Below are 12,793 nucleotides of genomic sequence, written 5' to 3'. Positions count from 1 at the left end.
TGTATCTTCTCTTTTAATTTTCACGGCTATCTTCTGCAAAGGATTATCATGTCAATATCATAGATGAGAAGACTAACAGTAAAAGAGATTAAATACACTAACAAAGTCCTACACATAAGAAGCAAAGTCATACTTTAAACTGAATACTAAATAATTCAGAAGTCTGTACTCTTAACAAGTAATTTATAGTCTATCAGGGGAGATAAGACATTCTCATCATAAATTTCTGGAAAATAATACTTACTGAAATATCAAAACATGCCCCATTAAATCACAAATTATGATGGTTCACTTGGGTCAGACTGATATACAAATTACACCAATATTACAATATTGCACCCAAGGTGATTTTTCTGTACCTTGAGAGATATTCAGGAGGAAAGGGCCTGAGTTTACAACAATATAAAAGTTCACAAGAGTCCCAAATTGTACATAATCAATACATCCAATGATTGAAGGCATAGAGCTGGCAGAAAATGCCTCCAGAGCTAATAACCTGTTCTTGACAAATGCTTTTCAGTTCACAGCGCACTTCTACATCTGTCATGTAATATCACATCCTCTTCTCCCAAACCTGTGAAATACAAATTATGTCTATTCTAGAAGTGAGGACAAAGCATTGATCGAGTGATCAGTATGTGGATCTTGGCCTCCTAGCTCGCACACATTCTGCCATACCTTGATGTCACTCAGGACTTGAGCAGGTGAGCCTGCTGATTGGCTGAATTTTATGAGCATTTTCTTACCTGGCTCCCTTCTGCTTAGTGAGTCTGGCTGGCGTCCTTCCCACTGATCCAACTGGCATTTCACCAACTGCCACGGAAGCGTCCAATAGTCACATTCTATCCATCCAACCCTTCTGCCACCAGAGCATCAGGGATCTCACTGGTGGTGGGGAGCAGAGAGTCAAGACACACTCATAAAACCTCAAGCTTCTAAAACTCATCACTAACCGTCCTCTTTTGCAACAATATTTGCACACAACAAGGGAGGTTGGTGATTGAGAGCCTTTACAAGCTACCTGGACATGGTAAAACTTGAAATGGAAGAAACACTGAAGTTTCTGAAAGTCTGACTTTGAGTATTTTGTTGCCTGTTCCATCTCCTTGAGCTCCTCTATGACAGACAGTCTAACCTTCTTGCAGTCAACAAATGTTTACTGAGCACATCTTCAGAGACTGCTCTACATCTAGACAGAGCATCGCCAAATACCACAGAAAACTGTGCTTACTCTCATGAGAATTGAATTCTAGATGGAAGTGTAGGCTGGTACAACCACTGTGTAAATCATTGTGGAGATTCCTGTAAAAACTAGGATTAGAGGTCCCATTTGACCCAGCTATTCCCTGCCTGAGTATCTTCCCAGAAGAATTAAAAGCATCATACCACAGCAATATATGCACACCTATATTTATAAAGCACAATTTATAATAGCTAATTCTTTTTTATGTATTTAGTACAGGGCCTATAGGGTCTCACTATGTAGACTGGACTTGTAGTGATTCTCCTGTTTTCAGCCTTCCAAGTGCTGGGATTACAGGCATGTGCCTCCATGCCCAGTCTCAGTTGCCTATCTGTGTGCCCTGAGGGTGGGGCCAGCAGGGCATGCAGGGTATAATAGCTGATTCTTAGCAACATCCCAAATACACATCAACTAAAGAGTGAATAAAACAAGATGTGATATTTTTATAAATTTGAATATCACTGAGCTATAAAAAAGGATAAACCTGAGACCTGTAAGTAAATGGATGCAACTTGAAAACACACTCATCAATGAAATACATCAGTCTTGCATACGTAGACATCATATTGTCTCCCCAGTGTAAGAACCTGAAAGAATAAACAAGAGCCAAAAAATACAATAGATGTTTTGTTTTGTTTTTTGTATTTTTTAGGGAAGGGTCTACAGGGTGCTCAGGGTCTCGCTACTAGATGAGACTCATAGTGATCTGCCTGTTTACAGCCTCCCAAGAGCTGAGTTTACAGGCACACACCACCACGCCCAGTCTCTACAATAGATATTGTGAAAGGGAAGAAAGCATTCACAATGAAAGAGAAACTGGGATAGGGGAAGGGAAAGAAGAAGGGAGGAAAAAGGAAAAGGAAATATACATATCCTGCATATGTGTGCATGCGTATGATAGTTAAAATAGCTATACTACTGATTTCTATTCGTTTATTTAAAGGAAAGATTTTGTGCTTACATTGCTCGATCAGTTTTTCATGTTTATGTCTTTTTTATATGTAGAATAGCAAAAAACAATAAACATGATCCAGAATTTCAAGACAAGATGATAGGGAATTAATAATGGTTATTATATTGCATATTGCTATCTTCAAGGTAGTTGCTTAGATTACCAGATACAGGTTGTAAGATTGATCAAACTGTATAAACACTAACTGTTCTTTTCAATGAATTAAGAGAAATTAGGAATACAATTATCTTAGCTATCGTGTGTGTGTGTGTGTGTGTGTGTGTGTGTGTGTATTCCTTCCTTCTTTTCTCCTTTCCTCTGTCTCAGTTGTTCTTTCCCTTTTGAGCAGTTTCCTTTCCTTTCATAATATCTATTGTACCTTTTTGATCTTATTTACTCTTCCAGTATCTTACACTAGGGAGGCAATATGATGTTTACACATGGGAGTCTGATTTATTTCACTTCTGAGCATGGTCTTGAGTTGCATCGATTTACCTATAAAAGCCTCAAGTTTATCTTTCTTTGTAGCTGAGTAGTACTCCATTGTATAACAATATCACATCTTTTTTTAACCATTCCTTGATTTATGGGCATTTGGGTTGTCGCTAAGAGTTAGCTATGACAAAATGTGCTTCTATAAACATGGGTACGCATATGGCTGTGGTATGATGTTTTTAATTCTTCTGGGAAAATACCCAGATAGAGAATAGCTGGGTCAAATAGCACATCTAATTTGAATTTTTTTGAGCACTCTCCACACTGGTTTTCATAGTGGTTATACCAGTCTGCATACCACCAACAGTGAAAAGCATTCTTTTTTCCCCCAAAGTCCCTCCAGTATTTGTTATTGGCTGATTTCTTGATCATAGCCATTCTTTCCAGGGTGATGTGGAATCTGTGTTGTTTCCATTTGCATCTCTCTGGTGACAAATGATATAGAACATTTTTTAATATATTGATTTGCCATTTTTATTTCATTTGAGAGGTGTGTGTATATTCATCTCAGATGCCTATTTTTTGATTGAGTCTTGGAATTTTGGGGGCCTGATTTTTAAAATAACTTATATATATTCTAGACAAAAGTCTGATAGTCTAGACAGAACTCTGAGAGACAGTTGGCTATATTTTTTTCCCAAAGTGTGTGTTGTCTTTTCACTCCGTTGATGATTCCTTTTGATGTACAAAAACTTTTTTAACAAGATGAGATTCCAGTAGTTGACTTTTTGAAGTATTTCCTGTGGAAACTGGTGTTTTGTTCATGAACTCTCTGCCTACTCCTACTTCAAGATTTCGACCTACTTTCTCCTCTAGTAGATTTAATGTTTCTGTTCTAATATTTAGATCTTTAATCTATTTTGACTTTAACTTAGTACATGGTGCTAGACATGGGTCCAGTTTTAGCCTTTGGCATATGGAAAGTCAGTTTTTCTAGCACCATTTATTAAAGAGGTTATCGTTCTTCTAGTGAACATACGTGGTCCCGTTGTTAAAGATAAGGTGGCTTAGTGTGTTTGTAGTTGTGCCCACATCTTCTAATCTGTTTCATTGATCCTCAGGTCTCTTTATTTTTATTTTTATTTTTTGCCAATACCATGCTGACTTTATCACAGTAGCTTTGTAGCATAATTTCAAGTCGGGGATTGTGATGTCTCTGCCTTGTCTTTGTTGCTCAAGATTGCCTTCGATATTCTAGGTCTCTTCTGGTTCCAGATTAATTTTATGAATGCTCTCTAGATCTGTGAGTTGTGTTAATGGTATTTTTTTTTTTTTTTATTTATTTTGTGTCTGTGTGTGGCCAGCTCAGCCCACCAGGGGGCGGAGCTGGCTGGCATGTGGTGCTGGGGGTTTGAACCGCGGTCCCTGTGCTCTGCTTAGCTTAGCTTATTCTAAGTAGGTGCTTTAGACCACTGAGCCATCTCACCAGCCCCATGTTAATGGTATTTTGATCAATATGACATTGAGTCTGTCTAACAATTTTGGGACTATGGCCATTTTCACAATGTTGGTTCTTTTTATCCCTGAGCAAGGAATATCTCCATTTTCTGAAATCCTCTTCAACTTCTTTTTTGAGTGCTGTCATTTTCACTGCATAAATCTTTTACTTCCTTTGTTAGATTGATTCCTAAATATCTCATTTTGGGAGATACTATTATGAACAGTGTGAATTCCCTAATTTCTCTCAGTGAATTTGTTGTTTGTGTATAGGAATGCTATTGATTTCTGAGTGTTGACTTTGTATCCTGCTATGATACTGAATTTGGTTATTAAATTTAGAAGCTTTTGGTGTAGTTTTGGGGTCTTCTATATAAAGTATCTTTTTTAATTTATGTATTTTGTATAGGGTCTCACTACACAGGTTGGACTCCTAGTGACCCTATTTTCAGCCTTCCTAGCATTGGGATTATGTGCCACCACACCTGGGGGTGTGGCCAGTGTGGTATATACCAGGGATGGAACCCCATCCCTGTACTTGCCTAAGCAGGTGACTAAGAAGGTGCTTAGTCCACTGAGCTATCTTGCCGGTCTTTCTAGGTGGAGTATCATGTCATCTGCAAATAACGATAATTTCACTTCCTCCTTTCCTATTCTTAGTCTTTTTATTTCTCTCTCTTGTTTGATTGCTCTGGCTAATGTTTCCAGAACTATACTGAATAGAAGTGGTGATAATGGACATCCTTATCTTGTTCCTGATTTTAAAATGAAAGCTGTCCATTTTTTTGTCCATTTAGTATGATGTTGGCTATTGGTTTGTCATAGATATGCCTGTATCTTGTAATCTGAGGAATTACTTTGAAGATACCAGTAAGCAATGTGCTGACCATTGTTACTCTCTTACCATCTTGTTTTGAAATTTTGTGACATTTCTATTGTTTTTTTTTTCTCTTTAAAATAAAAAATAAACGAATTCTAGTGAGAAGAGGAAGGTTAACTGCATATAAGATAACATATGGTGACAGACACTGTGATGGAAACTATAGCTAAATAATTAGAAAATGACTGTCAGAATGGACCCTATTTTAGAAAGGCCAGTAAAGGAAGGCAGCTTTGACGAGCACTTCACAGTGATAAGACAGCAAGCAAAGACCAGGGAAGAACGCTCCAGGTCCGGTGAACACAGCACAAAGGCACTGAGCCTAGCTCATACAGAGGTCATCCTGGGAATGCTAAGGGGGCCAGGGCAGTTCCAGTAGATAAACAAAGGGGAGTGTGGTAAGAGATAGGATCAAAGACCATGAAGGAGGATCAGATTTTTTAGTGCCTTTTGGGCTCCAAGAGGATTGTTGTGCTTCAAACAATCAAACAAACTGAGCAACTGTTGTAATCCAGAATTGCTGGGTGCTGACAACATAGAGATGAATTGAAGTCTCCGCTATCCAGAAGCTCACCAGCCACCAAGTCCAGGTATGGTGGCGAGTGCCTGGAATTGCAGTGCTGGAGGGCAGGGGGAGCACTGCGAGTCAGAGCTGGGTAGTGAGACTCTGTACCACATATTTAAAGAAAAAGAAGCTAAAAACAAACAAACAAAAAAAGAAGTCTAATGAAGGACACAGACCAGTAAGCAAGCAACTATTCACAGTGTAAAAACTATGGCGATGGGGTTAAGCATAGAATATTGTAGTAACATTGGGGGGCATCTAATGCAGGCAAGAAATATGCTAGCTAGTAATGTGGATGCTAGACCAGTGGGATTATTAATGCAGGAAATATGACTGAAATGAGTGAAGGAGTGAATTTTTATTTATTTTTATATTATTATTTATTTATTTATTTATTTATTTTAGGGAAGGGTCTACAGGGTGTTCAGGGTCTCACTACTAGATTGGACTCATAGTGATCCATCTGTTTACAGCCTCCCAAGAGCTGGGATCACAGGCATGCACCACCATGCCCAGTCTCAATTGCTGTCTCAGTGTGTCCCGGAGGCGGGGCCAGCACAGCAGGCCGGGGCATCAAACCCCCTGCCCCTGTTCCTGCTTGCAGGTGCTTTAATCCACTGAGCTATTTGGCCAGCCTGAGGGAGTGAATTTTTAAAATAGTACTTAAATATAAAATTGAGGTAACATGTAATTTTTTTTCCCATTCAATATAATTTCAGTTTGGAGATCCACTTTCCTTACTGTATCATGTGCTTGTTTTATAGTGTACATATACTTTTTACTTTATAAAATGCAACTACTAGAAATTTACAATTAAATAAACATGTAGTTCATATAAAATTCCTATTGGACAGCATTAATCTAAACTGACGGTGGAAGAGAGGAGTCAAAGGGGGTGACCTGGGCCGGCGTCCAGATGGTGGAGTGAGGCACCTCTAAGGAACGGCAAATTCTCAGCACAGTGTGTCCTGAGGTGCCAGGGAGAAAAAGGGACAGACAGAAGGGAAGCAGAGCTGGGTCTGAAGGCCTTGCAGAGAATACAATAGAACCTGAGCTTGACCTGGAGCACAGCAGGGAGCTACCAAGGGACTCAGCGGGAGGGTCGTGCTGACCTCGTGGTGGTTGGAAAGGTCACTCTGGCCATCCCTGGGCATGAATTGAAGAGGAGCGAAAATGGAAATTTAATGTTGCTAATGTCGACCACAAAAATGAGACAAGAGTTCAGGACAGTGAAGGTGGAAAAGAGAAAAGTGGGCGAGTGGGGGACATGAATGCGGGGACAGGTCGGCGAGAGTGGGCTTTCGGGGATTTCGAAGAGCGAGTCTGAGAGTCCTGGAGACTACCCTTGGAACTCAGTCCCTGCCGCCACAGGCTCCACGGAGCAATCTACTGAACTCCTAAAGAAACACAGGGTGTTAGTGCTGACATAAATACTGCACTTCCTCTCTCCGCAAAGATGATGAGCAATAATTGGTGGGAAGAAAACTTTCCTGAAATCACATCTTTTTGTCTTTAATTAATGTGATTTTTGGAAGTCAGTATATTCTATGCTGCCAAGCACACAGCTCCATCAAAGGATGGCCGAGTGACAGATTATATCTCTCAGAAAAAAAGATCTCAGGGAAAGAGAAACGCATGTGAGATTCTTCCCATCCTTCTCCAGTGACAAATAAGAGAGAAATAGCGAACACAGCAGGGAGGTACACCTCATTCTCAGAAGTCCATGTATTTTTCTCTTTCTTTCTTTCTTTCTTTCTTTCTTTCTTTCTTTCTTTCTTTCTTTTTTCTTTCTTTTTTTCTTTTTCTTTTTTTTTACAGGACCTCACTATGTAATTCAGGCTGGTTTTGAAAGCACTACGTAACCCATTCTGGCCTCATATTAGTGGCCATCCTCCTGCCTCAGCCTCCCAAATGTTGGGATTATAGGCATGCACTACCACATTTGGCTAGTCCACTTTTTTTTTTTTCTTTTTTTTTTCAGAACCAAGGATTGATCTCTGGCCCTTGCTCTTGCCAGGCAAGTGCTTATTCAACTGAGGTATCTCCCTGGCCCCTAGTCCATGTTTTTTGCAGCATAAAATTTGGGTAATTGTTGGTTGTTTTGGGGCTTGTTTTCTGTGTTGTTGTTGCAGTGTGGGTATCTCTTTAGAGAAAAGAATACTCAGTGATGAGCTCAAAATCACTAGGCAGGCCATCAAAAATGAGGGACCCTGATGCTTAAGCTTCATTTGCTTCATGGAAGATCCCCCTCAGTATCAGTAGTCCTAGGATTTTTTTCATCCATCAAACAGGTGTCAAATATTACTGAGTTATAGACACTGAGCAGGGTGTTAGGGAAATGTGAATTTGATTGGACATAAATCCTACTCTCAAGAAACACAATGATGGGGCTGGGGAGATAGCTCAGCAGTCTAAGCGCCTGCCTGGCAAGCATAAGGACCCAGGTTCAATCCCTGGTACCACATACCATGCCAGTCCTGGAACCCAGGCATGCAGTGTGGGCACACATCTGTAATCCCACCACTGGGGAGGCTGAGACAGAGGACCTCCACGAATCTGAGCTGTGTAGCTAGATCCTGTACCAAATAAATAAATAAATAAATAAATAAATAAATAAAGATTTTTTTAGAAATTAAGAAATGCAGGGAGAGGTGGACGAGCAGATCATGACAGAACCACATTGGAATGCAAGCATTATGCCCTGTGCAAGGATTATAGGTACAGAGAGAAAGTACGCTCAAGTCACTAGAGGGGAAAAGCCAGTTTGGGTCTCTTCCTGGGGTTGTAGCCCCAGCGAGTATGTTAGATATATGAATTACTTAAACATTTGTCAAAAACAGCTTTGGGGTAATGTTTTCTCCACTCCCACCTGCCATGAAGCTTGGAACTTGGTCAGGTAAAAAGTAGAAGGGTCTCACATGGCAAGCCTAGCTCTCGCTAAATCACAGCACTGCCAAGATGAACTGCCTACTGATGGGTGATACTGTCCCCAGAGTAAAATGACAAGCTCAACTGAGTCTCATCCAAATTCATAAGGAAGCTGTAACTCCCCGTGTGATTGTATTTGGAGACAAAACCTTTTAGGAATTAATTAAGGTTAAATGAGATCATAAAACTGGGACCTAAGGCCAGGCACAGCGGTGCACACCTGAAATCCCAGCACTCGGGAGGCTGAGGCAGGAGGATTATTTTGAGTTTGAGAACAGCCTGGGCTACAAAGTGAGCTCAAGGCCAGCCTCAACGGCATAGCAAGACCCTGTCTCAAAAAGACGAAAGAAAGAAAGGAAGAAGGGAAAAAGGAAGAAAGAAAAGGAAGGAAGAAAGGAAGGAAGGAAGGAAGGAAGGAAGGAAGGAAGGAAGAAAGGAAGGAAGGAAGGAAGGAAGGAAGGGAGGAAGGAAGGAAGGAAAGAAGAAAGGAAGGAAGGAAGACAGATGCGAAACCCAATTCAACAGGACTGATGCCCTTCAAATATGAGGAAAAAGCACTAGCACTGTCTTCCTCCTCTCCCCGCTCCTTTCCTTCCCTTCCTCCCTCTCTCCCTCTGCAAGATATAAAGAAGGGCCTTGCAAGTATTTATCCACATAGTGAAAATGGCTGTCTACCAGCTAGGAAAGGAATCCTCACCAGAAACCAACTTTTCTGGCACCTTCCTCTTGGCTATTTAGCCCCAGAACTGTGAGGAAGTACACCTCTGCTGCTTAAGCTCCTCAGGTTGGGGGCTAAGGCAGCCTGAGCCTGGGAAGAATACCCAGGAGCAAGGGGCGTTGCTCTGCCTCCTCTTCCACATTGCCAGAAAAATCCGAGAGCCACGGTTATCATCCTCTCTCCTCCTTGGGCCCTACTCCCTCCTCACACCTCAGCCTCTCTAGGCTACTCCCAGGGTCGTGTCCACAGCTAGTCAAGGGCTCTGCTTATGGAGTAAGGAGGGGGCCTAGTGAAAAATGCTAAAAAATTCCTGAAAAATTCCAATGAGAAACACATTGGCCCATACCAGGCACTGTAGCACACAACTGTAGTCCCAGATACTCAAGAATCTGTGGCAGAAAAGCACATGATCCCAGGAATTTGGAGCCAGACTGGGGAATACAGTAAGGCCTTGTCTTAAAAGAAAAAAAAATTAAAGAAATTGACTTGGGTACAAGATCCCAGGCAAATCAGATCCTGGTTGTGAACTATAAAATGAAAGGAGTGGGACAGATCATTCCTAAAGTCCCTTCTACCTGAGTGATTTAGGGCTCTATACTGCCGCAATCTCCTTTATCCATGGTTTTGCTTCCTGAAGTTACTTGTGGTCAACTGCGGCCTGAAAGTATTAAATGGAAAAATCCCAGAAATAAACAATTTATAAGAATATTTTGCATCAGTATATTGTTGTAATTGCTCTATTTTGTAATTGTTATCAAGCCCTTACTATAACCTATTGCTAAGGGGGATCCTAGGAAGAACATGTTCAAAAAGAAAGAAGAGGGGGAAGGGAAGGAAGGGAAAAGAAAAAAGGGAAAAGGGAATGAAAAATGGAGACCATGCTTTTGTAAATGAGAGAATGGAAAGAAGAGAAGAATTAAAACATATTACATATCAGTACAAGTTCCCTGTGATATATACGATCAAAATGTATGATAACTAGGCATAGTGGTACCTGCCTGTAATTACAGCACTCAGGAGGCTGAGGCAAAAGGACTGCTATGAGCTCACAGCCAGCCTGGGCTGGAGAATGAGCTCAAGGCCAGCCTGAACTGTATAGCAAAACCTTGTCTCAAAAAGACAAAAAAAGGACAGCCAGATAGCTCAGTGGACTAAAGTGCCTGCTTAGGCAGATGCAGTGGCCAGGATTGGATCCCTGGCCTGTGGTGCAAAACCCACCCCCGGGGCACACTGAGACAGAGATTGAGACTGGGCATGGTGGCACACACCTATAATCCCAGCTTTGGGAGGCTAAAAACAGGAAAATTGCTATACACTGTAGTGAAACCCTGTACTAAATACGTAAAAAAAAAGACAAAAAGTGTGACAAATAGCTACTAATAAAAAGAAAATTTAAAGGAGGGCTTCCATATTGTATTCATAGGACTCACTAATCCTCTGGGCCTGCACATCTTCAGGTCCTACAAGAAGAAGTCATTTCCTAGATGGGAGGTATGACTGGCCACGAAGTTCCCTCAGGCACAGGTATGCTACCTGCTCAGAAGTCTGGCCCCCTACATTTTAACATGTACGGATCCACAACTGTCCTTGTGGGACAGAGGAATTCAGCAATACCACTTACAAGTTCTGACTAGTAAGAACTACTTTTGTTTTCTTTGCAGCCCAAGCTGGTCTCAAACTGCCAATGATAACCTGCCTCAGCCTCCCGAGTGCTGGGACTACAGGCATGAGCCACCACACCAGGCAAGAAATAGTTTTAAAAAATTCTCTTCTGTTTAAAGGAACCTCCAAGGCATTCCTTCCACTCGGTCAAGAAAAAAGTTCAAGTGTACAGTGTCAGGGAGGGAACCCTTGAGCGCTGTGTAAGTGGGTGAAAGTGAGAAATTTCTTAGGGGATATTAGGGTTTGTGTCTGGGTGACCCGCAAAGACTCATGCAATCATGGGAGGGATGTTTTCCAGAGGTGGCAGGATGTAGAGTGTGAGGCGCTGGGATCAAGGGGGTGTGATTCCTAAATCAGTCCACTGACTGGATTGGCAGAATTCTAGCTAGGATTAAGGATGTGAGTGTTACACCTGCCCTAGGGTAGATACCCTGCCTAAAATACAAGGCACAAGGAGAAAATTGTCCTTCCCTTCCTTGCTTGCTTTGGCTATCTCCTGCTTGCCATGAACTGGTTCTCTTCTGCACTGCCACTCAGCCGCGTGCCCCCTTGCCTAGGAGCCAGCCAAGTACGGACTGAAACCTCTACACACTCTGAGGTAAATAAATCTTTCCTCCCTTAACTTTGGATGTCCAGGTCTTTTGTCTCACCAACATGAAAAGTAACCAGGACAGGGACACGCAAACCTGTGCCAGTCTACCTTTCATTTTGGCGTGAAACTCAAACGCTCTTGGAGAAAACAGGAGCACAGTCTCTGCTCGGCCAGCACTGGGTTGCATCACTTCCTCCTGGAAGCTGGTTTAGAGGCCGAGCCTCAGGCCCAGTAGGAGCCCAGGAGCTGGCTTTGCCTCTTGCTCGTTACTTACAGCCCCAACATCTGTGTTTGTTACAATCCTGGAGTGAAAGCACACAGACACTTCAAAGGGCTTTAAGGTTACAACCAAGCTTCTGAGGCGCCTCCCTTGTGGGCACCTGCCAACTTGGCTTTGGATGATGCACTTTGTCCTGTGTATCTGAGCCCCCGACTGGTGAATGAACAACTGCTGCTTTCTGAGTCTCTTCCTTCATTCTTAGTGTCTTCATTGCTAGCCATATTTTTGTTATCAAATGTATAGGTAACACAATTAAAAGGAAAGCGAGATCTTGAGGACTGGACAGTGAAGAGAGGGCAAGGAGAAAAGCTGGGAAACATGACAGGAGCAAAGCCATACATTTATATGCATGAGATGGGCAAGGCAATGATCCTGAGAAACATCAGCAGGTTTTTGAAACTAGCACTTAATTGGTAGGATTCTCATCTTGAGTAACTATACATGCTAATATCTGCTAACCAAGCAACTGCACTGAAGATAGCAATGTGTAATAGAAGGGTCATGCTTGGAATGCCTGTCATTCTGGTCTTCTAAATACATGCTTCTTGTCATGACATACCAATTACTACCATACTGTATCTCAAGTAAAAGGTTTTTTAAAAATAAAGGGTAATAAATGAAAAAAAGACACAAGAAAAAAATGTCACAGGACTGTCCTGCTACAATGCTGTATATGGTTAGATTTCTAAATTTCTGTGTGAAAATATGTAAGTGTTTATTCCTATTTTTTTAATTTTTTTCTTCGTATTCTGTAGGGACTTAAAGTTCAACATATCAATACTTGATGGAAAATACCTGTTTCATGTTATGCCTAAGATGTTTGATATTTAGACAGATAGTTAGGGTAAACCAAACTGCATATGTTGCAGGGTAATAATAAAATTCTCTTCTGGAGGGTTAACAACCTAAGTTTGCAGATCAAAAATGGGAGAAAAGGAAGGGCTGCAAGAACAGCCAACATTTTGTCCCTAGCCTTTCAAGGTCAGTGAAGACTCAGGACATAGGAGAACCTGTACTGTAATATCATGTAACTCAGCTGTG

This window comes from Octodon degus, unplaced genomic scaffold, assembly GCF_000260255.1.
Source record: "Octodon degus isolate 3935 unplaced genomic scaffold, OctDeg1.0 scaffold00140, whole genome shotgun sequence".
In the NCBI taxonomy this organism is placed as follows: Eukaryota; Metazoa; Chordata; class Mammalia; order Rodentia; family Octodontidae; genus Octodon; species Octodon degus.
The sequence above is the reverse complement of the archived record's forward strand: the minus strand, read 5'-3'. Positions refer to the sequence as shown.